Below are 25,551 nucleotides of genomic sequence, written 5' to 3'. Positions count from 1 at the left end.
GAGAAAGAGATGGATGGACAAAGAGGGAGAACAAGGAGATGGACACAGATAGGAGAGGAGGAGGAGGAGGAGGACAAGGACAGTGAGGGGAAAAGGACATGAACACAGAGGGAATGAGGAGGAGATGGACAGAGACAGGGGGATGAAAGAGATAGGCAGACAGAGGAAGGAGGAGAAGATGGACAGGGAGAAGGGGAGGAGGAAATGGACAGAGAAAGGAGAAGACAGGCAGAGAGATGGGAGAGGAGGAGATGGACAGGGACAGCGGGAGTGGATATACAGATGGGGGAGGGAAGAGCAAGTGACAGAGGGAGGGGTAGTAGGAGAAACACGGAGAGAGGAGCAGGAGGATATGAACATAGTGTGTGGGGGGGGGGACAAGGTGACAGAAGAGGGGGTGGAGGAGATGGACAGTGAGGGGGAAAGGAGGAGGTGGACAGAGGGAGGGGGGGGGGGGGGAGGAGGAGATGGACTGATAGATGACTAGAATAATACATATCTGGGCAATGCTGGCTTCTCAGGTAGTCACAGAAACTTCTGCAGCAGCTGAAAAAGTGTTACATAAAATGTGTGCTGGACAGCCACTCTTTCCAAGTTCTGTTTTTAAGCAACTGAATATGTTGTTTTCACCTGTACGGTTAAACCCTCTGAGACTGATGTTGCAGTTGGGAGTGCTGAAGTGCATAAGCTGGATATAGTTTCTGATGTTTCATTTTATACAGTATCCAGCTTAATTAGTTTAGTTTTCATCCCTTCACCTACATCAAAATACTGAACTACCATAGGAAATAATTTCATTGCTTTGTGATTGCCACTATCAGTTGCAAGTCTGTACAGTGCAGCTTTATCAAATCCAAGATGCAAGTGGTTACAGAATGAAGAACAAGAATATGTTTGATTAGTGCTGTGGCTTTTGTTCTTCCAACATTTTGCTTTTTAGCAATCGCAGGATTGGCATACATAACTGAACACAGTTTCGTTTTCCAATTAAGTGACTTAAATGAATTGGTGATGTTTACTGTTCTGAATGCTGTTGTCAGTTCAGCAGTAGTAGTGAGCATTTCCTCTCTTGTGTGTGGTTGTACAAAACAAGTTGAGAGTTTTGAACTGGATGCCTGTCATTGAGTAGGCCTGCTTCTTTGATATTTTTGGGTCTTAATGTCATGATTTATGTCAGATTTTACACTATGTTTAATTGAAAAATAACAGGAACAGAGTTTTGCAGAATGCTTACCCATCTGTGTTGCCTCGTTTTATGAAAGACCATATTTCTGTGTATCCATCACTAAAGAACACTTAAATTTTGCTTTTGGCACCACGAAACAATAACAATCCACACATTATAATTACACATACAGGCACTGCAACAGTAGACAAATTAGTATACCTCAAGTTAATTAAGTGAATAATGGTTGCTATACGAGTTACCAACTGCAATCAGATAAACTACACCTAGTATGAGAGTAAGCCCCAGATGGTCACATATATGTTATGTACCATATTTACCCGATTATAAAATGAGTTTTTTTCTCATATTCCTCATTTGATACATACAGGGTTGACTGATACTCACAGATTAAACTACTGCTGCTGAGGTCAAGGTTTTTACATTGTTTAGTGGAGTGTATAGGAGTAGTCTTACATTTATAGGGGTTGTTGTATATTTAGAGATGAATCTTTGGTTATTGAGTTCATGTGCAGATTTATTTTGAAGAATTCAGAAGGGCAGCACTCAGCAAATGATACTCGCATTCCAAGAGGCTTGTCATTTATGGATACACCAAAGTGCTTGATACAGTATCGACATTGCTTGAACAACTATGTGACATTGACTCACATGGTGCTAGTGCAAGAGATAGGTGAAAAATTATGAACTAGTCACTACAACAATCTATTGCCCAGATTAAAATCTGACAATTTTGTGGAACACAGGAGGAAATAGCATTAAATTCTATCATCTCACAAACTTTTGTTTACTTGAATAGGTTTGCAATAGCCATTCTTATTAATGAATGGAAACCACATAAAAACATTGACACTGCTGTTTAGATAAAGGCAACATTCAGATAAACGCAACATTCAAAAACGGAAATGTTGAAATAGTATTTGACTCGGAACTGGAACTAATATTTTATTTCATTATGAGAGACTGTAATGATTTACTAAGTGGATTGCACATGAGAAATTAGGTCACTGTTCATGCGTTAGAACACTGGGAAAAATGTTAGAACATGACAGTGACATTCACTTGAAACAGAAGGAAAATTAATCCAGAATGATATGTGTAACAGAGGAAGCACATCATATTAAACTGAATGTCATTGTTATCCTCAGAATAAATTACAGCGACAAGACCTGTCACAGAGACAGTACCAACAGATATCACTAGAATGTGAGATGATCAAAGTTTAGAGAATGGGACTGAATTGTAATTGTGATATATTACTTATGTGTTCCTTGGTGTTGTTACGTATGACCTGCATGCTAGAAGATATTGCCGTGTGAATTTGCACAGTTGCTCAAGCTCAGCGCTTTGAAAGGAGTGGAAGGGTATCACTGACACCAGCTTGACTGGGAACTATGAGGATTGTGGGGGAAGGGAGCAGTGAACGAGCAGCAAATTTCATTCTGTTGCCAACCATGAGAGTCTATACCATGTACTGTGGCTTTTTTATGAACATCTAACATATTTAAACTGCTGTTTGCCTGAATCCATTTGTAGTTGTAATTGAACTGACTTTAAAATTGGACAAATACTCAACAACAGTATTCATTTCTTCAAGAGACAGTAAAAGTCTAGATAGGGGCCAACGGCATACTTACGTGTTTCTTGCTGCAATATTGTCGATGCTCGCTGTGATGTATGATGGGAATGGGAATGAATGGGGGGCGTGTCAGCTGGTTGTACATGGCCAACAAGAGAGCAGCAGGCAGGGGACATGTTTGGAAGTAAGAGACAGTGTAACATTCTTATGTCAGTATAGAAGAAAAATTTGATATGTATTCAGATCAAAATACCTGTGTTCTCAGCTGTGTGCTCAGAAAGAGCAACATATTCACAAAAACAATCAATGTTTGTGATAATGAAGATTCAAATTTCACAGCTATGTTATTAGGATGCTGATGAAGATTAAAAACAGTGGTACCAAAAACTACAAGGTTAACAAGCAGAATAGGTAGAACAGAAAATGGTCCAAAAATTAATGTAATCATTTATTTTTCTTTATTTTATTTCTCTTTGTATTATCAAAATTTAGACAATCAATAAATGACATCCGTTTAAAATAGGTATAATGTTAACTTTTTAACAGATTCTGTATGCCAATAAACAGTTTGTGGTTTTAATTATCCAGAATTTGTTAAAAATGAATCTTTATCAATGAGTTTCTTTTAAAAAAAGGGAGGGGAGGGTCACCTTATATTTAGGGTCGTCTCATACTCTGGTGAATATAGTGTTAGTCATTTTATTCTACTTAGAAATCATTAACAGTGTTGTTTTTCTGAGGGATATCGTGCAAATTCTGTCCATATTTATGTTTGCCTGTTGAAATCCCAAGCTGGTTGGAGGGTCCTGCTCATAATGCTCTAAATGTTCTCAATTTTGGAGAGATCTGGCAACCTTGTTGGTCAATATAAGGTTTAGTAAGCATGGAGACAAGGGGTAGAATCTCTCTGTGTTCAGGCAGGTGTTACCTTGCTGAAATGTGAACCTCGATGGATGGCTGGCCATGAATGGTAACAAAACAAAAAAACAGGACATGGAATTTTGTTGATTTACTGCTATCTTGTAAGTGTGCTGCGGTTGAAAACCAAAGGGGTTCTGCTGTGAACTGAAATGGCACCCCAGGTCATTACTCTAGGTTGTCAGGCCATATGGCAGGTGATAGTCAGGTAGGGATCCCACCACTGTCCAGGGTGTCTCAAGATACATCTTTGGTCTGACATCTCATTGACTGGAGTAGAATTGATATCAGTGATGAGTCTTGCTTTCAAACGAGCTCCAATGACCAGCAAAGACATGTCTGGAGACACCGTGGCCAGCATTTGAAAACCAACATGACTGTTGTCCACCATACGACCTGACAACCAGAAGCAATGGCCTGAGGTGCCATTTCATTTCATAACAGGACCCCATTGGTTGTCATCCATGGCACACTTACAGTACAGAAGTACATCAACCATATTCTACACCCCATTTTGTTGACCTTCATGATAAGACGTCCTGGGCTTACATTTCAGCAAAGTAATGCCTGCCTGTTCATGACGAGAGTTTCTACTGCTTGCCTTCGTGCTAGTAAAACCCTACCTTGGCAAGCAAGGCTGGATCTCTCTGCAGTTGAGAACATTTGGAGCATTATGGGTGGGATCCTCCAACCAGCTTGGAATTTTGATGATCTGACACACCGACTGGACAGAATTTGCACAATATCCCATAGGAGAACGTCCATCAACTCTGTCATTCAGTGCCAAGCTGAATAACTGCTTGCATATGGGCCATGGGGGACCAATGCATTGCTAACTTGCTCAATTTGTGAAGCTTTATATCCTGAATAAACCATCAAGTTTTTCTGAAGCTGTTATCATTTGTTTGTCTGTACGTGTACATCACATGTGTCAATTTCCATGCCATTTGGAAATTCCTTCAGGGTGCATTTTTTAAAGGGTGGAGACATATTAATATATTGAAGCAGTAGAATATAAATATTTGATTCTCTTACTCGAAAACTGGGATATGTGGCATTCCAATTGAGCCCTTTTGGGACAGCGGGACAAAGAGTGAAAAATCAGAACACTCCTTATTAATTGGGACTTTTGTATATTTTCATGATTTACATCATTTCAAAGGCTGTTACAGTTGATTTTCCATCTCCAGTTTTTGTTGTCAATCGTATTGACCATTATTAAAATATATGTATATATATATATATATATATATATATATATATATATATATATATATACACAGCTGGTAACCTACACGCATCAAAAAAAGTTTTGCATCACCTCGGTTCCAAGAGTTCCAGAACCTGTACAGAAAATTGGTATAGAGATAACATAAAAATCATTTCCGCTCTTTTTATTGCTCATGAAAACCACACATTGCATGTTGTACCACCGCACAGTGAGACCTTCAGAGATGGTGGTCCAGATTGCTGTACATATCGGTGCCTCTAATACCAGTAATACATCCCTTTGTAACCCTACGCTACTGCGCACGATACTTATTAAAGCCTGTACTATGGTAAGTTGACGGGCTTCACCTTATAAGAAAGGATTTTGGTATATATGTTGACCGCGTGTACCTGAATGGAGGCAAAATCAGACTTCCACCCACTCAGTAACAACAATGATACGTCAAGCAAGTCTGATGTGCAACTACACGTTAGGACAGACAAAAAACGACACAGCAGATGCTACCAAATTGTTAATAATATGTTCGCCAGCCTAATTAGGCATTAACTGAGTTTCTTCCCAATACAAGTTGATGTACGTTCATACAAAACAACACGTAATGACACTCCATAATATGGTAAATTTTAGAACCAGAAAATCTACTGAACTGATAATTTCACTTTCTGTACCAATATGGACAAGCCATATTTACACAACATTACACTATAATGTTTACTACAAACTTCGTACTGTCTATTGATCTGATTAAAATCGGTCATAGGTTACCCTAGAAATAGCACTTTCGAAACACACATACAATGTCAATTTTGAAAAAGGTAAAACAATGATAAATTTTGGTTTTATATTGACTTTAACTTTACTGGTCAAATCAGTTCATTACACTTCAGAATTTAAATGAATAGAAAAGAAAAGGGGGTGGGGGGGGGGGACCCTGAAACTGTTATGATCACTATACTGAAATTTTTGATTATCGAAATCGTTAAGCTCTCAAGATTTCCAATATATGGTTGGCTGGTGGGTTTGAGGATTAAAGGGACCAAACTGCAGAGGTCTTCGGTCCCTACAATATATGAGGTACTACTCCGTTTGTCTTATTTCTTACTCATTTAACTATCATTATTTTTGTCTCAAATTGACTAAACTTCATTACTAAACCAATTTCAAAATTATCTTCCAACTTTGTCAGACCTATATTATTTGCCTATATATTCATTAACAACAAAGTTCTTTAAACATCATTCTAACATAATAGGTCTGCAGGTAATTATTATTGACATAAACTTTAAACCTTCATTTCGGGGCACTCGGATTGCACAACATGTGGAAAGGACCCTGTCTAGGTTAGTGATGAGGATAATTAAATGATAGGACAGTTCTGGTAAAAGTTAAGTTGTTATTGAACAGTCAGGAACAAAAGTAACACTGGTCCACACGAATACAGTACTATAAGTTTCAACCTGTTCGTATTGATGCGGCAATTGGCGGGCGGCGAGATGGCGAAGCACAGAGCACACATACAATCACAGCTATGGCTTGATGTATCGGCACTTTACTTCTTCATAGGGTCGCAATATTTTTCCATTTAGTGCCTATGGAATATTGCCATGCTGTATAGGCGTCGGAAATGGCACATCCGAGGCTCAACAAAATCACGTTTTCCAGGAGAGCCTGCTCGATCCAGAACGTGTTGCTCAGATCAAAGCCCAACTCCGACTACTACTGCTGAGCCCGTTATGCCGTGCCGCGCCCGTGTGCATTTTACCGCGCTCGCCTGCCATCCACCTTTTACCGCTCCCCTACAGACAGGGTATTCACCAAAGGTTTTGCATTCCACATATCCTAATACATTGCCTACGTATGGACCAGACGCACAATTACAACTTTGACATCTTACAACAGTTTCAACATTTCTTACATTTCCATTTTGTTATAATATTGCTTGCAATTTGACATAAACATTAATATTCACATCAAAAATTGTTTACAGTTTCTTTAACACAATGGCAAAAAAAGAAAAAGAAATGAAATCAGAATATCGATTACAGTAATTTATCGAAAATCAGAAGAAAAAATTATTTTATGTACAATAGCATAACGTTGTTGTTGTTACACATGCCCCTGTTTCCAGTAAATTTCACTAAGTGCAAATTTGATGGGAACACTGAATTTTACATTTATACAGTGGTTCTGAATCTTTATGTGAATGTCCCCAAAAAAATTTATAGCACAAACTTCCTTTCACTCACATTATATAGGTCTACACTTTTTTAACATATCAAGAACATTTACTTATCATTTACTTAAGTGCCTTTGGCACAGTCCAACCTCCTATCACAACATTATTTAATTAGCACATTACTCATTTTTACTAAATTTCTCAAAGAAATAATTTCTAATCTGGAACAGTAACACTTAATTACAAAAGCAAATACAAATACCTATATACACCATAAGACAATTTGATGCTGCTTGCATTGAATGGCAGTCCACTTCCTTATTTACTAATAACCACACAATAATATTCAGAAAATTTACTACACATATTTGCTGCCTATTATTCGGATTTGGGCAGTCCATTTCCCATCATTTTACCACATCACCTGTACCACACTTACAATTCTCCATTGACTATTTATCTGCCCTCATTGGTGTTTGGCAGTCCTTTATATTATGACTCATATACTGCCCACTTTGATTTTTGACAGTCCCATCTTTTATTTGGCTTGCAGCATTTACCCTTTCTTTTCAGCCCTTTTCTCCATACATCTTTACATTTACAGTACATTTGGTAATCTGAAACTCACATAAGTACATTAGCACACTGATATTGGTACACATATATTTACAAAGATTAGTTACATTTGGAATAAATTAGTTTCAGCATAAGATACATCACATTTACTGCAAATTGCTCTCTGAGTGTACTTAGGTCACTCACTCCTAGGAACATACAGTTTCAGGTCCACAACATTTCTTGCACCTAAAGGTCTTTTGGATTTTGGGTAGATCAGGTAGTAAGCATTATCGTGTGGAATGTTCTGTATTATATACAGTTCATTATAAATATATTTAAATTTGGAAATTTCATGGTTCAGTTCACTAGACTTTTCGTGGGTTTTTAAAAGAACATAATCCCCAATTTTAAATTTTGAAACTTTCAGATTTTTATCATATCTTTTAGATCTAGATTCAGCTTTTTTGCTTTGCCCTTTTTCTGACTAATTCTTTCTTTTGATTCAGCCCCAAACTTGTACAAGGTGGAAACTCTAGTTTTGCATCAATTAAACTTTTACTCCTGCTGCCTAACAAAATTTCTTCTGGTGGGAACCCAGTAGATTCAAGATGTAAGGTTCATGACATTCTCAAAGTCCAATATAAATCTGCCCCAAACTCTAAATCATGCCCCTTCCTGTTTTATCCACAACGCACCTTGGCCGACTGTGACATTGTCCCAAGATACGTTCCTGACCTGTGAACCATTTATATCTGGAGGCTTTTTCGGTTTCTGGAGTTCAGAGTCTTTACTTACTTGAACTCGTTGCAAAATAAACACTGAGTCATCCGGTGGCTCTTTCTTTCTTTGTTCAGTCTCAACATCTGGATTTTGTTTTGAAACTATGTCATCATTAGGTACAATATAGCAATTAGCTGTACCCCCATTATTTTCACTAGTACCGAAATATTCATCATCTGAACACTCGTCAGAATCCGACCATTCTGGCTCGCTTTCAGGTTCTAACATAAAAGCTTTTCTGAGACAGGCACTAAGTTCTCCCTCTACATTTTCGTCAGGCCTTAATTTTAATTCAATATCCTCTTTTGACACAACGGCCTCATTATCAGCTTTACTCACATCCTCTGTTACTTCATATTTAGTGTAATCCTCGTGGACTTCAATTACTTTTAGGTAATCACCTGCCTCTTCCCCACGGTGCCTTTCGGTAGCAGCTTGTACTGTTGGCGGATTGTTAACAGAAGTTACTTCCTCGTCAATGCTTAGGATTTCATCCTCCAATTCCTTGCTATCTTTAACCTTCGTCCTATCGGAAGCACGCGTACTTTGCGCAGCGCTATTTACTCTCTCCTCTTTAAATTCGGGCCACGTCACCTTATCGACGTCCCTACTATCTCCTTTTTCACTAATTAATCTCCTTGCCTCATTCTCCTTCTTAAAATCCTCCCAATCACATTGCTTTAGGCCCTTGTACAGATCGTCGATCTGCACATGCCAATCAGTTACTTCTGCTAACTCATTCTCGCCATTTACTTTATTGCTGATACTGCTAACCGCACCTCTCTGTGTATCCACTGTTTCACCTCTTATTTCCTTCGCCACGGAATTACCACTCGTAATGTATTCACCTGTTCTTACGGCAATGTTCGTATCTAATGCTGCCGCATTGCTAGCGGCTTCTCTCTGAACAGCTGTTCTGCTAGGCTGGGCCGTTGCCCCCTGATGCTCCACTCGCCTGTTAATATGTAGCACTCTGCGCAGCGAAGATGAGTCATCTGTGCGCGCACCTGACGCTTGTTCCGCAATGACACATTGCGTCGTTCCATGCCTGTCTCTAACCTGTCTCATAATTTTACTGTCAGTCCGGTAACATTTCTTAAATTGGGGCCGGTATGTACTGTCCGCTTCCGTTTGGCCTGCAACATTCGCGGAAATCAGTTTCCCGCATCGTTATTATTTTGCACGGTGTACCCTCTACCGTGACCTGAATAACTTCCTCTTCCTCTGCCTCTACCTCTTTGTATCATATTGACGCGAAACCCATCGCCGTCATTTCTCTCGTCGTGATTACGATTGTTTCTGTTACCAAAATTTTGATAATTGGCACGACTTTCGCGCCAGTGGTCTTCGTCTTCGACCCTTTCAAGAAATGCTTGGAAGTTGCGATGATTGCTTCCCATGTATCTCTTTGAATCTTCTGGAAGCTTTTTATATAGCTCCCAGATGATTTCTGAATCAGATCTTCTTCCTCTTAAATGCGTCAACTTCCGGTACCAATATTCACAGAAATCTTTCAAAGAATTCCTGCCCCTGTTATCATGAAGTTTGGCCATGATAAACTTGCGCCACAAATGATCCTGTTTTTGTTCGGACCAATATTCTTCCGTAAATTTTTGCTTAAATTCTCCGAACGTCATTCGTTCAGTATTTAAATTAATTCCCCAGCGCTTAGCATCACCTGCTAAGGCGCTAATTACTACGTTTATCTTTTCCTGACCAGACAAGTGTTCAGGAAACATTCTCTCGCAATTTTTGATGAAATCTAATGGATGCCATCCATTATGTTTCTTGGCGGGATCGAAGCGTTCCTCACCTTCTAACAGCTTCGTAAGTGGTGTGCCATTACAGACAACACCAGGTTTATCTTTAATTTTACTCTCAAGATCGAAAATTTTGCCTTGAATTTTCGAAGTATTTTGTTCACGTTTTTGTACACATCCAGTAACTTTCTCACCTAAATCTCTTTCAGTGTCTGAAACTGCCTTTTTCAACTGTGAGATTCCGTGTTGACATTTGTTTACGATCTCAGTTTTAAGACCGAAAACTTTTTCGTCTACTTTTGTTTCAACTAGAGGCTCTACTTTCTCTTGGATGTTGAGAATTTCGACATCAAACCTACTGTTAATGTTGTCAATTTCCCCCTGCATAATATCCATATTTTGATTAATTGTGTCAATTTCAAATTTCATAGTATTTACTACAGAGCTTAAATTACCCACTTTTTGTTCTAGCTGTTCTATTTGTTTACTAATTTTAATTCCTTGTTCTTCGACCTGTGCTTTAATCTGATCATTCTGTGTTTTGAGCTGATGCCTCTGTGTTTTAAGCTTGCTCATCAACGTGTCTTTTAATTTGATCATTCTGTGTTTTGAGCTGCTCGTCAATGTGTGTTTTAAGCTGACTAACCTGATTACCAACATGTTTTTGAAGCTGATCATTCTGTCCTGCAATTTGTTTGGTTAATTGTTCAAATAAGTCGTTCATGCTTAAAATTTTCACACTGTTTTGTTCTACGGAATCAGTGTGTTCCGATCCTACTTCAAAAGTTTCTTTCGGTCCTTTCTTTATCTGTGGAGAATCAAACATGTCAGTGGATTCATTCACATACCCACTATCATCTACAAAGTCACCCTCTACTCCCTGTTTTATTCCTTGCTGTGTTCGAGACGATCTCGACATTTCAATCTGTTCGTTAACGTGTTTGTGATATTGTATGTACGCCAATTGTCTTCCACTCATGCCATCTGTTATCTGGCAGCGTAAACTCCTGCTACTGCCAGCCGCATTTTCCATTACGCTTGGCACATCTACTGTTTCTACGTTCTTGTCCATGCTGAACGCAAATTACACCACACTATCGTACTTGACGTTCACTGCTATTTACTTTACTAATTATTATTGCAATTCGTGCCACTGAACATCCACTGTTCGGTAGTCACATTAATTTGTGACCGACAACAACTGGATGTCCTGTCACCGGGAAGCCACTTGTAACCCTACGCTACTGAGCACGATACTTATTAAAGCCTGTACTATGGTAAGTTGACGGGCTTCACCTTATAAGAAAGGATTTTAGTATGTATGTTGACCGCGTGTACCTGAATGGAGGCAAAATCAGACTTCCACCCACTCAGTAACAACAATGATACGTCAAGCAAGTCTGATGTGCAACTACACGTTAGGACAGACAAAAAACGACACAGCAGATGCTACCAAATTGTTAATAATATGGTCGCCAGCCTAATTAGGCATTAACTGAGTTTCTTCCCAACACAAGTTGATGTACGTTCATACAAAACAACACGTAATGACACTGCATAATATGGTAAATTTTAGAACCAGAAAATCTACTGAACTGATAATTTCACTTTCTGTACCAATATGGACAAGCCATATTTACACAACATTACACTATAATGTTTACTACAAACTTCGTACTGTCTATCGATCTGATTAAAATCGGGCATAGAATACCCTAGAAATAGCACTTTCGAAACACACATACAATGTCAATTTTGAAAAAGGTAAAACAATGATAAATTTTGGTTTTATATTGACTTTAACTTTACTGGTCAAATCAGTTCAGTACACTTCAGAATTTAAATGTAAAAACAAAGATGAGGTGACTTACCGAACGAAAGCGCTGGCAGGTCGATAGACACACAAACAAACACAAACATACACACAAAATTCAAGCTTTCGCAACAAACTGTTGCCTCATCAGGAAAGAGGGAAGGAGAGGGGAAGACGAAAGGAAGTGGGTTTTAAGGGAGAGGGTAAGGAGTCCCGGGAGCGGAAAGACTTACCTTAGGGGGAAAAAAGGACAGGTATGCTTACCCTCTCCCTTAAAACCCACTTCCTTTCGTCTTCCCCTCTCCTTCCCTCTTTCCTGATGAGGCAACAGTTTGTTGCGAAAGCTTGAATTTTGTGTGTCTATCGACCTGCCAGCGCTTTCGTTCGGTAAGTCACCTCATCTTTGTTTTTATATATAATTTTTCCCACGGGGAATGTTTCCTTCTATTATATTGATATCAGAATTTAAATGAATAGAAAAGAAAAGGGGGTGGGGGGGGGGACCCTGAAACTGTTATGATCACTATACTGAAATTTTTGATTATCGAAATCGTTAAGCACTCAAGATTTCCAATATATGGTTGGTTGGTGGGTTTGAGGATTAAAGGGACCAAACTGCAGAGGTCAACGGTCCCTACAATATATGAGGTACTACTCCGTTTGTCTTATTTCTTACTCATTTAACTATCATTATTTTTGTCTCAAATTGACTAAACTTCATTACTAAACCAATTTCAAAATTATCTTCCAACTTTGTCAGACCTATATTATTTGCCTATATATTCATTAACAACAAAGTTCTTTAAACATCATTCTAACATAATAGGTCTGCAGGTAATTATTATTGACATAAACTTTAAACCTTCATTTCGGGGCACTCGGATTGCACAACATGTGGAAAGGACCCTGTCTAGGTTAGTGATGAGGATAATTAAATGATAGGACAGTTCTGGTAAAAGTTAAGTTGTTATTGAACAGTCAGGAACAAAAGTAACACTGGTCCACACGAATACAGTACTATAAGTTTCAACCTGTTCGTATTGATGCGGCGATTGGCGGGCGGCGAGATGGCGAAGCGCAGAGCACACATACAGTCACAGCTATGGCTTGATATATCGGCACTTTACTTCTTCATAGCGTCGCAATATTTTTCCATTTAGTGCCTATGGAATATTGCCATGCTGTATAGGCGTCGGAAATGGCACATCCGAGGCTCAACAGAATCACGTTTTCCAGGAGAGCCTGCTCGATCCAGAACGTGTTGCTCAGATCAAAGCCCAACTCCGACTACTACTGCTGAGCCCGTTATGCCGTGCCGCGCCCGTGTGCATTTTACCGCGCTCGCCTGCCATCCACCTTTTACCGCTCCCCTACAGACAGGGTATTCACCAAAGGTTTTGCATTCCACATATCCTAATACATTGCCTACGTATGGACCAGACGCACAATTACAACTTTGACATCTTACAACTGTTTCAACATTTCTTACATTTCCATTTTGTTATAATATTGCTTGCAATTTGACATAAACATTAATATTCACATCAAAAATTGTTTACAGTTTCTTTAACACAATGGCAAAAAAAGAAAAAGAAATGAAATCAGAATATCGATTACAGTAATTTATCGAAAATCAGAAGAAAAAATTATTTTATGTACAATAGTATAACGTTGTTGTTGTTACACATGCCCCTGTTTCCAGTAAATTTCACTAAGTGCAAATTTGATGGGAACACTGAATTTTACATTTATACAGTGGTTCTGAATCTTTATGTGAATGTCCCCAAAAAAATTTATAGCACAAACTTCCTTTCACTCACATTATATAGGTCTACACTTTTTTAACATATCAAGAACATTTACTTATCATTTACTTAAGTGCCTTTGGCACAGTCCAACCTCCTATCACAACATTATTTAATTAGCACATTACTCATTTTTACTAAATTTCTCAAAGAAATAATTTCTAATCTGGAACAGTAACACTTAATTACAAAAGCAAATACAAATACCTATATACACCATAAGACAATTTGATGCTGCTTGCATTGAATGGCAGTCCACTTCCTTATTTACTAATAACCACACAATAATATTCAGAAAATTTACTACACATATTTGCTGCCTATTATTCGGATTTGGGCAGTCCATTTCCCATCATTTTACCACATCACCTGTACCACACTTACAATTCTCCATTGACTATTTATCTGCCCTCATTGGTGTTTGGCAGTCCTTTATATTATGACTCATATACTGCCCACTTTGATTTTTGACAGTCCCATCTTTTATTTGGCTTGCAGCATTTACCCTTTCTTTTCAGCCCTTTTCTCCATACATCTTTACATTTACAGTACATTTGGTAATCTGAAACTCACATAAGTACATTAGCACACTGATATTGGTACACATATATTTACAAAGATTAGTTACATTTGGAATAAATTAGTTTCAGCATAAGATACATCACATTTACTGCAAATTGCTCTCTGAGTGTACTTAGGTCACTCACTCCTAGGAACATACAGTTTCAGGTCCACAACATTTCTTGCACCTAAAGGTCTTTTGGATTTTGGGTAGATCAGGTAGTAAGCATTATCGTGTGGAATGTTCTGTATTATATACAGTTCATTATAAATATATTTAAATTTGGAAATTTCATGGTTCAGTTCACTAGACTTTTCGTGGGTTTTTAAAAGAACATAATCCCCAATTTTAAATTTTGAAACTTTCAGATTTTTATCATATCTTTTAGATCTAGATTCAGCTTTTTTGCTTTGCCCTTTTTCTGACTAATTCTTTCTTTTGATTCAGCCCCAAACTTGTACAAGGTGGAAACTCTAGTTTTGCATCAATTAAACTTTTACTCCTGCTGCCTAACAAAATTTCTTCTGGTGGGAACCCAGTAGATTCAAGATGTAAGGTTCATGACATTCTCAAAGTCCAATATAAATCTGCCCCAAACTCTAAATCATGCCCCTTCCTGTTTTATCCACAACGCACCTTGGCCGACTGTGACATTGTCCCAAGATACGTTCCTGACCTGTGAACCATTTATATCTGGAGGCTTTTTCGGTTTCTGGAGTTCAGAGTCTTTACTTACTTGAACTCGTTGCAAAATAAACACTGAGTCATCCGGTGGCTCTTTCTTTCTTTGTTCAGTCTCAACATCTGGATTTTGTTTTGAAACTATGTCATCATTAGGTACAATATAGCAATTAGCTGTACCCCCATTATTTTCACTAGTACCGAAATATTCATCATCTGAACACTCGTCAGAATCCGACCATTCTGGCTCGCTTTCAGGTTCTAACATAAAAGCTTTTCTGAGACAGGCACTAAGTTCTCCCTCTACATTTTCGTCAGGCCTTAATTTTAATTCAATATCCTCTTTTGACACAACGGCCTCATTATCAGCTTTACTCACATCCTCTGTTACTTCATATTTAGTGTAATCCTCGTGGACTTCAATTACTTTTAGGTAATCACCTGCCTCTTCCCCACGGTGCCTTTCGGTAGCAGCTTGTACTGTTGGCGGATTGTTAACAGAAGTTACTTCCTCGTCAATGCTTAGGATTTCATCCTCCAATTCCTTGCTATCTTTAACCTTCGTCCTATCGGAAGCACGCGTACTTTGCGCAGCGCTATTTACTCTCTCCTCTTTAAATTCGGGCCACGTCACCTTATCGACGTCCCTACTATCTCCTTTTTCACTAATTAATCTCCTTGCCTCATTCTCCTTCTTAAAATCCTCCCAATCACATTGCTTTAGGCCCTTGTACAGATCGTCGATCTGCACATGCCAATCAGTTACTTCTGCTAACTCATTCTCGCCATTTACTTTATTGCTGATACTGCTAACCGCACCTCTCTGTGTATCCACTGTTTCACCTCTTATTTCCTTCGCCACGGAATTACCACTCGTAATGTATTCACCTGTTCTTACGGCAATGTTCGTATCTAATGCTGCCGCATTGCTAGCGGCTTCTCTCTGAACAGCTGTTCTGCTAGGCTGGGCCGTTGCCCCCTGATGCTCCACTCGCCTGTTAATATGTAGCACTCTGCGCAGCGAAGATGAGTCATCTGTGCGCGCACCTGACGCTTGTTCCGCAATGACACATTGCGTCGTTCCATGCCTGTCTCTAACCTGTCTCATAATTTTACTGTCAGTCCGGTAACATTTCTTAAATTGGGGCCGGTATGTACTGTCCGCTTCCGTTTGGCCTGCAACGTTCACGGAAATCAGTTTCCCGCATCGTTATTATTTTGCACGGTGTACCCTCTACCGTGACCTGAATAACTTCCTCTTCCTCTGCCTCTACCTCTTTGTATCATATTGACGCGAAACCCATCGCCGTCATTTCTCTCGTCGTGATTACGATTGTTTCTGTTACCAAAATTTTGATAATTGGCACGACATTCACGCCAGTGGTCTTCGTCTTCGACCCTTTCAAGAAATGCTTGGAAGTTGCGATGATTGCTTCCCACGTATCTCTTTGAATCTTCTGGAAGCTTTTTATATAGCTCCCAGATGATTTCTGAATCGGATCTTCTTCCTCTTAAATGCGTCAACTTCCGGTACCAATATTCACAGAAATCTTTCAAAGAATTCCTGCCCCTGTTATCATGAAGTTTGGCCATGATAAACTTGCGCCACAAATGATCCTGTTTTTGTTCGGACCAATATTCTTCCGTAAATTTTTGCTTAAATTCTCCGAACGTCATTCGTTCAGTATTTAAATTAATTCCCCAGCGCTTAGCATCACCTGCTAAGGCGCTAATTACTACGTTTATCTTTTCCTGACCAGACAAGTGTTCAGGAAACATTCTCTTGCAATTTTTGATGAAATCTAATGGATGCCATCCATTATGTTTCTTGGCGGGATCGAAGCGTTCCTCACCTTCTAACAGCTTCGTAAGTGGTGTGCCATTACAGACAACACCAGGTTTATCTTTAATTTTACTCTCAAGATCGAAAATTTTGCCTTGAATTTTCGAAGTATTTTGTTCACGTTTTTGTACACATCCAGTAACTTTCTCACCTAAATCTCTTTCAGTGTCTGAAACTGCCTTTTTCAACTGTGAGATTCCGTGTTGACATTTGTTTACGATCTCAGTTTTAAGACCGAAAACTTTTTCGTCTACTTTTGTTTCAACTAGAGGCTCTACTTTCTCTTGGATGTTGAGAATTTCGACATCAAACCTACTGTTAATGTTGTCAATTTCCCCCTGCATAATATCCATATTTTGATTAATTGTGTCAATTTCAAATTTCATAGTATTTACTACAGAGCTTAAATTACCCACTTTTTGTTCTAGCTGTTCTATTTGTTTACTAATTTTAATTCCTTGTTCTTTGACCTGTGCTTTAATCTGATCATTCTGTGTTTTGAGCTGATGCCTCTGTGTTTTAAGCTTGCTCATCAACGTGTCTTTTAATTTGATCATTCTGTGTTTTAAGCTGCTCGTCAATGTGTGTTTTAAGCTGACTAACCTGATTACCAACATGTTTTTGAAGCTGATCATTCTGTACTGCAATTTGTTTGGTTAATTGTTCAAATAAGTCGTTCATGCTTAAAATTTTCACACTGTTTTGTTCTACGGAATCAGTGTGTTCCGATCCTACTTCAAAAGTTTCTTTCGGTCCTTTCTTTATCTGTGGAGAATCAAACATGTCAGTGGATTCATTCACATACCCACTATCATCTACAAAGTCACCCTCTACTCCCTGTTTTATTCCTTGCTGTGTTCGAGACGATCTCGACATTTCAATCTGTTCGTTAACGTGTTTGTGATATTGTATGTACGCCAATTGTCTTCCACTCATGCCACCTGTTATCTGGCAGCGTAAACTCCTGCTACTGCCAGCCGCATTTTCCATTACGCTTGGCACATCTACTGTTTCTACGTTCTTGTCCATGCTGAACGCAAATTACACCACACTATCGTACTTGACGTTCACTGCTATTTACTTTACTAATTATTATTGCAATTCGTGCCACTGAACATCCACTGTTCGGTAGTCACATTAATTTGTGACCGACAACAACTGGATGTCCTGTCACCGGGAAGCCACTTGTAACCCTACGCTACTGAGCACGATACTTATTAAAGCCTGTACTATGGTAAGTTGACGGGCTTCACCTTATAAGAAAGGATTTTAGTATGTATGTTGACCGCATGTACCTGAATGGAGGCAAAATCAGACTTCCACCCACTCAGTAACAACAATGATACGTCAAGCAAGTCTGATGTGCAACTACACGTTAGGACAGACAAAAAACGACACAGCAGATGCTACCAAATTGTTAATAATATGGTCGCCAGCCTAATTAGGCATTAACTGAGTTTCTTCCCAACACAAGTTGATGTACGTTCATACAAAACAACACGTAATGACACTGCATAATATGGTAAATTTTAGAACCAGAAAATCTACTGAACTGATAATTTCACTTTCTGTACCAATATGGACAAGCCATATTTACACAACATTACACTATAATGTTTACTACAAACTTCGTACTGTCTATTGATCTGATTAAAATCGGGCATAGATTACCCTAGAAATAGCACTTTCGAAACACACATACAATGTCAATTTTGAAAAAGGTAAAACAATGATAAATTTTGGTTTTATATTGACTTTAACTTTACTGGTCAAATCAGTTCAGTACACTTCAGAATTTAAATGTAAAAACAAAGATGAGGTGACTTACCGAACGAAAGCGCTGGCAGGTCGATAGACACACAAACAAACACAAACATACACACAAAATTCAAGCTTTCGCAACAAACTGTTGCCTCATCAGGAAAGAGGGAAGGAGAGGGGAAGACGAAAGGAAGTGGGTTTTAAGGGAGAGGGTAAGGAGTCCCGGGAGCGGAAAGACTTACCTTAGGGGGAAAAAAGGACAGGTATGCTTACCCTCTCCCTTAAAACCCACTTCCTTTCGTCTTCCCCTCTCCTTCCCTCTTTCCTGATGAGGCAACAGTTTGTTGCGAAAGCTTGAATTTTGTGTGTATGTTTGTGTTTGTTTGTGTGTCTATCGACCTGCCAGCGCTTTCGTTCGATAAGTCACCTCATCTTTGTTTTTATATATAATTTTTCCCACGGGGAATGTTTCCTTCTATTATATTGATATCAGAATTTAAATGAATAGAAAAGAAAAGGGGGGGGGGGGGGGACCCTGAAACTGTTATGATCACTATACTGAAATTTTTGATTATCGAAATCGTTAAGCACTCAAGATTTCCAATATATGGTTGGTTGGTGGGTTTGAGGATTAAAGGGACCAAACTGCAGAGGTCAACGGTCCCTACAATATATGAGTTACTACTCCTTTTGTCTTATTTCTTACTCATTTAACTATCATTATTTTTGTCTCAAATTGACTAAACTTCATTACTAAACCAATTTCAAAATTATCTTCCAACTTTGTCAGACCTATATTATTTGCCTATATATTCATTAATAACAAAGTTCTTTAAACATCATTCTAACATAATAGGTCTGCATGTAATTATTATTGACATAAACTTTAAACCTTCATTTCGGGACCTCCGATTGCACAACATGTGGAAAGGACCCTGTCTAGGTTAGTGATGAGGATAATTAAATGATAGGACAGTTCTGGTAAAAGTTAAGTTGTTATTGAACAGTCAGGAACAAAAGTAACACTGGTCCACATGAATACAGTACTAAAAGTTTCAACCTGTTCGTATTGATGCGGCGATTGGCGGGCGGCGAGATGGCGAAGCGCAGAGCACACATACAATCACAGCTATGGCTCTTGATTTATCGGCACTTTACTTCTTCATAGGGTCGCAATATTTTTCCATTTAGTGCCTATGGAATATTGCCATGCTGTATAGGCGTCAGAAACGACACATCCGAGGCTCAACGAAATCACGTTTTCCAGGAGAGCCTCCTCGATCCAGAACGTGTTGCTCAGATCAAAGCCCAACTCTGACTACTACTGCTGAGCCCATTATGCCATGCCGAGCCCGTGTGCATTTTACCGCGCTCGCCTGCCATCCACCTTTTACCGCTCCCCTACAGACAGGGTATTCACCAAAGGTTTTGCATTCCACATATCCTAATACATTGCCTACGTATGGACCAGACGCACAATTACAACTTTGACATCTTACAACAGTTTCAACATTTCTTACATTTCCATTTTGTTATAATATTGCTTGCAATTTGACATAAACATTAATATTCACATCGAAAATTGTTTATAGTTTCTTTAACACAATGGAAAAAAAAGAAAAAGAAATGAAATCAGAATATCGATTACACTAATTTATCGAAAATCAGAAGAAAAAATTATTATATGTACAATAGTATAACGTTGTTGTTGTTAAACCTTGCATTGATGCATGCCTGTATTTGTCATGGCATACTATCCATAAGTTCATCAAGGCACTGTTGGTCCAGATTGACCCCCTCCTCAACGGCAATTCGACGTAGAATCCTCAGAGTGGTTGTTCAGTCATGTTGTCCATAAACACCCCTTTTCAATCTATCTCAGGCATGTTCGATAAGGCTTGTTTCTGAAGAACATACTGGCCACTCTAGTTGAGTGATGTCATTATTCTAAAGGACATCATTCACAAGATTTGAACGATCAGGGCACAAATTGTCATCCATGAAGATGAATGCCTCACCAATATGCTGCTATTATGGTTGCACTATTGGTTGGAGGATGGCATTGACGTATCGTACAGCCATTACGGCGTCTTCCATGACCACCAATGGCATACGTCGGCCCGACATAATGCCACCACAAAACATCGGGGAACCTCCATCTTACTGCACTTGCTGGACAGTGCGTCTAAGGCATTCAGTCTGACCAGGTTGCCTCCAAACACATCTCTGACGATTGACTGTGTGGCACTCATAGGTGAAGAGAAAGTGATGCCAATCCTGAGTGGTCCATTTGGCATGTTGTTGGGCCAATCTGTTCCACACTGCACAGTGTCGTGGTTGCAAAGATGGACCTCAGCATGAACATTGGGAGTGAAGTTGTGCATCGTGGAACCTATTGCGCACAGTTTGAGCCATAACACTATGTCCTGTGGCAGCACAAAAAGCATTATTCAACATGGTGGTGTTGCTGTCAGGGTTCCTCCAAGCCATAATCTGTAGTTAGTTGTCATCCACTGCAATAGTAGCCCTTGGGCGGGCTGAGCGAGGCATGTAATTGGCAGTTCCTGTTTCTCTGTATCTCCTCCATGTCCAAATAACATCGCTTTGGTTCACTCTGAGATGCCTGGACGCTTCCCTTGTTGAGAGCCCTTCCTGGCACAAAGTAACAATGTGAATGCAGTCGAACCACGGTACTGACCATCTAGGCATGGTTGAACTACAGGCAACACAAGCTGTGTACCTTCTTCCTGGTGGAATGACTGGAGCTAATCGGCTGTCAGACTCTCTCTGTCTAACAGGTGCTGCTCATGGATGGTTGTTTACATCTTTGGGTGGGCTTAGTGACATCTCTGAACAATATTCACAGTCAACCTCTATCTCCAGGAGTCCTGGGAACTGGGGTGATGCAAAACATTTGTTGATGTGTGTGCAACAAATTCAAAGTTTCTCTTTCTCAATAATATTTCAAAGCATGTAGTATTCTTTAGTAATGGAAACATTAATACTTCCATTCCCATAAGCTGCTAGACTACCTGCAATTTCCTTTCTTTCTACCCCCACAAGGTAGGCAAGACAATTTCCGTGAAGTTTTGAAAGTAGGAGACTGGCTGTAACGGCAAGTCATGTGTTTTGCTATTGTGCAGTTGGTAGGGACATTATCCATGAAGGGCATGGTTCTAGGTTAGAGTCCCAGTCTAGGACACAGCTTTAATTTGACAGGAAGTTTCATAATGGTGTACACTCCACAATTAAGTGAAATATTCATTCAAATTTGACTGATATTAAAATATCATTATCCTTCTTGGATGCTTCCTATTAATTCTCCATCATTCTTCTACAGTGTCACTTTTGTTTTTAATTGTTATGATTGCTGTGGAAATTATTATGGTTTTCTATTCTAAATGTATGGATAAAGAAAGAATTGTTATTACTATTATTCCAGTCAGGTTTCTCACCAGCACACTCTGAGTTTCAAGCAAACTGTCCAGCTCTGCAGGATACGCACCTTGAATAATTTTCTAAAAGTAAATTTGGAAAATACCTCCTACTGAATAGCTGAGTATTGTTGTCATCAGGGTATGTTTCTTCATCCATTTCATAAAACTAGAAGTTATTTTCTCAGAGACAGATGAAACACTGTTATGATATTTTGTATCTACAAGGGACGGTGAGATGAAAACCACATACCCACCACAGTGGTACCATGGAATGATTCCATTCAAAAGTAATCATCATACACATTAAGACATTTATCTCACTGGCAGTTGAGATGATCAGTTCCTGGTTCATAGAATGTGGTCGGCCTCTGATGGATCCACAACCACACCCAATCTTGCCCTTCCTCAACTGATTGAAACTGATGTCCATGCTTGTCTCTCTTCTCGTCGCCAGTGAGGTGAAAATCACATGGTGAAATATCTGGACTGTGCAGAGGATGTTGCAGTGTTTCCCAGCCAAATTTCAGAAGCGTTGCCTTCATGTGATTGAAAGTGTGAGGCGGGCATTATCTTGCAACTGACAGCATTCTGAAAGCTCGAGGACAATTGGCAAAGCCAACAGTGGAAACATCCCACATCTCTGCCTCCAAAGGAATCTAAAGCTGTTCACACAAGTTCTGGTGAGATAATGATGACTTTCTTCTTCAAATGCTCTGGCCCTATGCATGTTGATTTCCTGAAGAAAATGAGTGCACAGGGCTATGAAGATAATTTGCAGAAACCACAACATGCTATGAAGTCAAAATGCCTAGGAATGCTGTTAGACAGAATCATTGTGTTGCATGATAATGCCTGACCCCACACTAGCAATCAGCTGAAGGCTACATTTCAGAGATTTGGTTGGGAGACACTGCAGCATCTTCCATACAGCCCGGATCTTTCACTGTGTGGTATTCACATCTTTGGTGAACTGAAGAAAAACATCCTTGGACATCGGTTTCAGTTGGATGAGGAAGTGTAAGAGCAAGTCCAGTTGTGGATCTGTCAGCAACTGATTGCTTTCTGTAAAACAGGAATTAATCATCTGATCTGTCAGTGGGATAAATGTCTTAATGTGTTTGCTGATTACTTTTGAATGGAATCACAGAAGTGTTCAGTTTTCATTTCACTGCCCCTTGTAGCTGTGGTCCAGTGAAGACACCGAGCATTTAAAATACATAGTTCATTTTGGTTGGCACCAGCAGAAGTCCTATTCTCTCAATACAGTGCTCTCCCATCATTAAAAATTCCGCTTTACAACATGTCCCACATTTAAAATTTTCTTTTATGTTATCATGACCATTAACATTGATTTTCATACATATTTCTGCAAAAAGTGCATCATATTCCTTCTCAAAGTCAGCTTCAGTACAAAGCAAAATCTGCAGACTATAAGCAAAGTTATTGATCATACATTTTTCATTATTGGCATGTTGGATCACAGCTGCCTGTAATATAAGTTTGCAGTGATTGGAAGGGTGGGAAAGTATGTTGAATCACTTTCATAATGATAATCCTGATATGATGACAGTGACTGTAGCAGCAACCTCCCTTCTGCTCATTGCACTGTATTACAACAGCTTTAATTTAATTTCACAGTCATTTATACAAATAAACTATGCTTATGAAGAGGACTGTCTTTATAATGGACTTTCATGAACCGCTGTTACTTCTGTGTGAAATGCCCTAATCTGAACTAGGTTTGAAGTCTTAGGTTGGTACAATTTGATGTCAGATGCAAACATTCCTCCTCAAGATGCTCTGTAACATGCTGGCAATTTCCACCATTTTTCTCATCCAGAACCTCCCTGAACTGAGTGATCTTGTCAGCAACAAGCCATAGATTTCACACCTATTGTCCCCATTTATAAAGACTGCCAACTTAAGTGTTTTAATCAATATTATGTTACAAGTTTTATTTACCATAATTTTATAATTATTATCAACAATAAGTACCACATTAGAATACAAATGTCTTTTTCATGTGGTTTCAAAAAAGGCTTTTGCTTCCATGGTTTATTTACACCATTGGACATGAGCAGAGCGAAGAGGGAAACCTGTGCATGTGTTTGCACGTGTCAGCACTCAGTCACTGTCTTTACACATAACTGCAAAGCCAGTGGCTGGACACATAATCGCAAAGGCAGTGGCTGAGTGCTAACATACACAAATGCATGTTTCCTTCTTTGTTCCAATCATGTCCAATGGTGTAAATATAACACAGAAAGAAAAGTCTGTCTGAAACCAAATTTAAAAGATATTGATAATCATTCTCAAGTTATGGTAAATAAAACTTGTAAACAACACTGGTCAAAACATTAAAGTTGGTGGTGTTCATAAACAGAGAACAATAGGCAAAAAATTTACAGCTTGTTGTGTTTGCTATGCTTTCCTGTAATTTTACACTTTCCTGCAGTTTACACTTTTTTGGGTCAGTCCGCTGAAATGTGTACTTGCATCAGTGTAAATAATGTTACTTCAAACCTCCTTATTGAGCATGATGGCACAGTGTTAATACATTGGCTTCACATTTGGGAGGATAATGGTTCAAATTCCCATCCAATCATCCCAATTGCGGTTTTCAATGATTTCCTTAAATTGTATGAGGCAAATACTAGGATGGTTCCCCAGTATAAGAGTGTACTCTGTCTCTCTCATGACCCCATTGTTGATGGGATGTTAAAGCCTAATCTTCCTTTTTCCAAACTTCTTCATCTGGACAACATACAAGTTGCCTGAAATATAGGAAGCCTTATAGATTTTCATCAATACAGAGATTTCGATACGGATGAAAAGCACTTTATCAATGAATATGCCTTCTCCTCTAGTGCTGTGAAAGTTGTCACAGATGTGAAACATTCTCAATAATAGCACATGCAATCCTGGAACATAATTTCATTCAAAACTTGTGTGTCTGAGCATGCATCTCGTGGCCAACAATTTCTCATTTTCAGCAATGAAAACCTTCGAAGCCTGTATCTTTCCATCTCAACTGTTGGTAATGCTCTGATTTTAAAGTTATTTGCTGCAGTCATGTATAATAAAGGTGGTTGGCTTCATCTTTTATGCTTTATGTACTTCATATGTCCTCCTCTCACCTGCCCTTCCCCCCACTCCCCATGGAAAATTATTGCACAAATGTATCGTAACTCCAACGTTTTGCTATTACATTTAGAGTCATGGATTTGTGATGTACATCAACTACATCTCCTGTACAAACATTACTTATACCTGGTATGTACACAGCTGACAGTGCTTGCTCCAAATTTATGTAGAAAATTCATCACTGTTAAAAGTGTCAGTGTGGGTGGGGGGGTTTGAAACAACTCTCTGAACTCTGTCCTGATGAGTGACGTGAACCAGTTATTGGGAAAAAGCATCAGAAATGATATGCCTCCAGCTAACTGAAAAACAGTCCACCT

General features: G+C 39.1%; 1 protein-coding gene across 1 annotated transcript in view; it reads left to right on the top strand.

Annotated features, from left to right (window-relative positions):
* Nucleotides 1–25,551, top strand: part of LOC124606313 (MAP kinase-activating death domain protein) — a 612,624-nt gene that overhangs the window by 443,060 nt on the left and 144,013 nt on the right. The window lies entirely within an intron of this gene.

This window comes from Schistocerca americana, chromosome 3 (assembly GCF_021461395.2).
Source record: "Schistocerca americana isolate TAMUIC-IGC-003095 chromosome 3, iqSchAmer2.1, whole genome shotgun sequence".
NCBI lineage: Eukaryota > Metazoa > Arthropoda > Insecta > Orthoptera > Acrididae > Schistocerca > Schistocerca americana.
The sequence above is the reverse complement of the archived record's forward strand: the minus strand, read 5'-3'. Positions and strand labels throughout refer to the sequence as shown.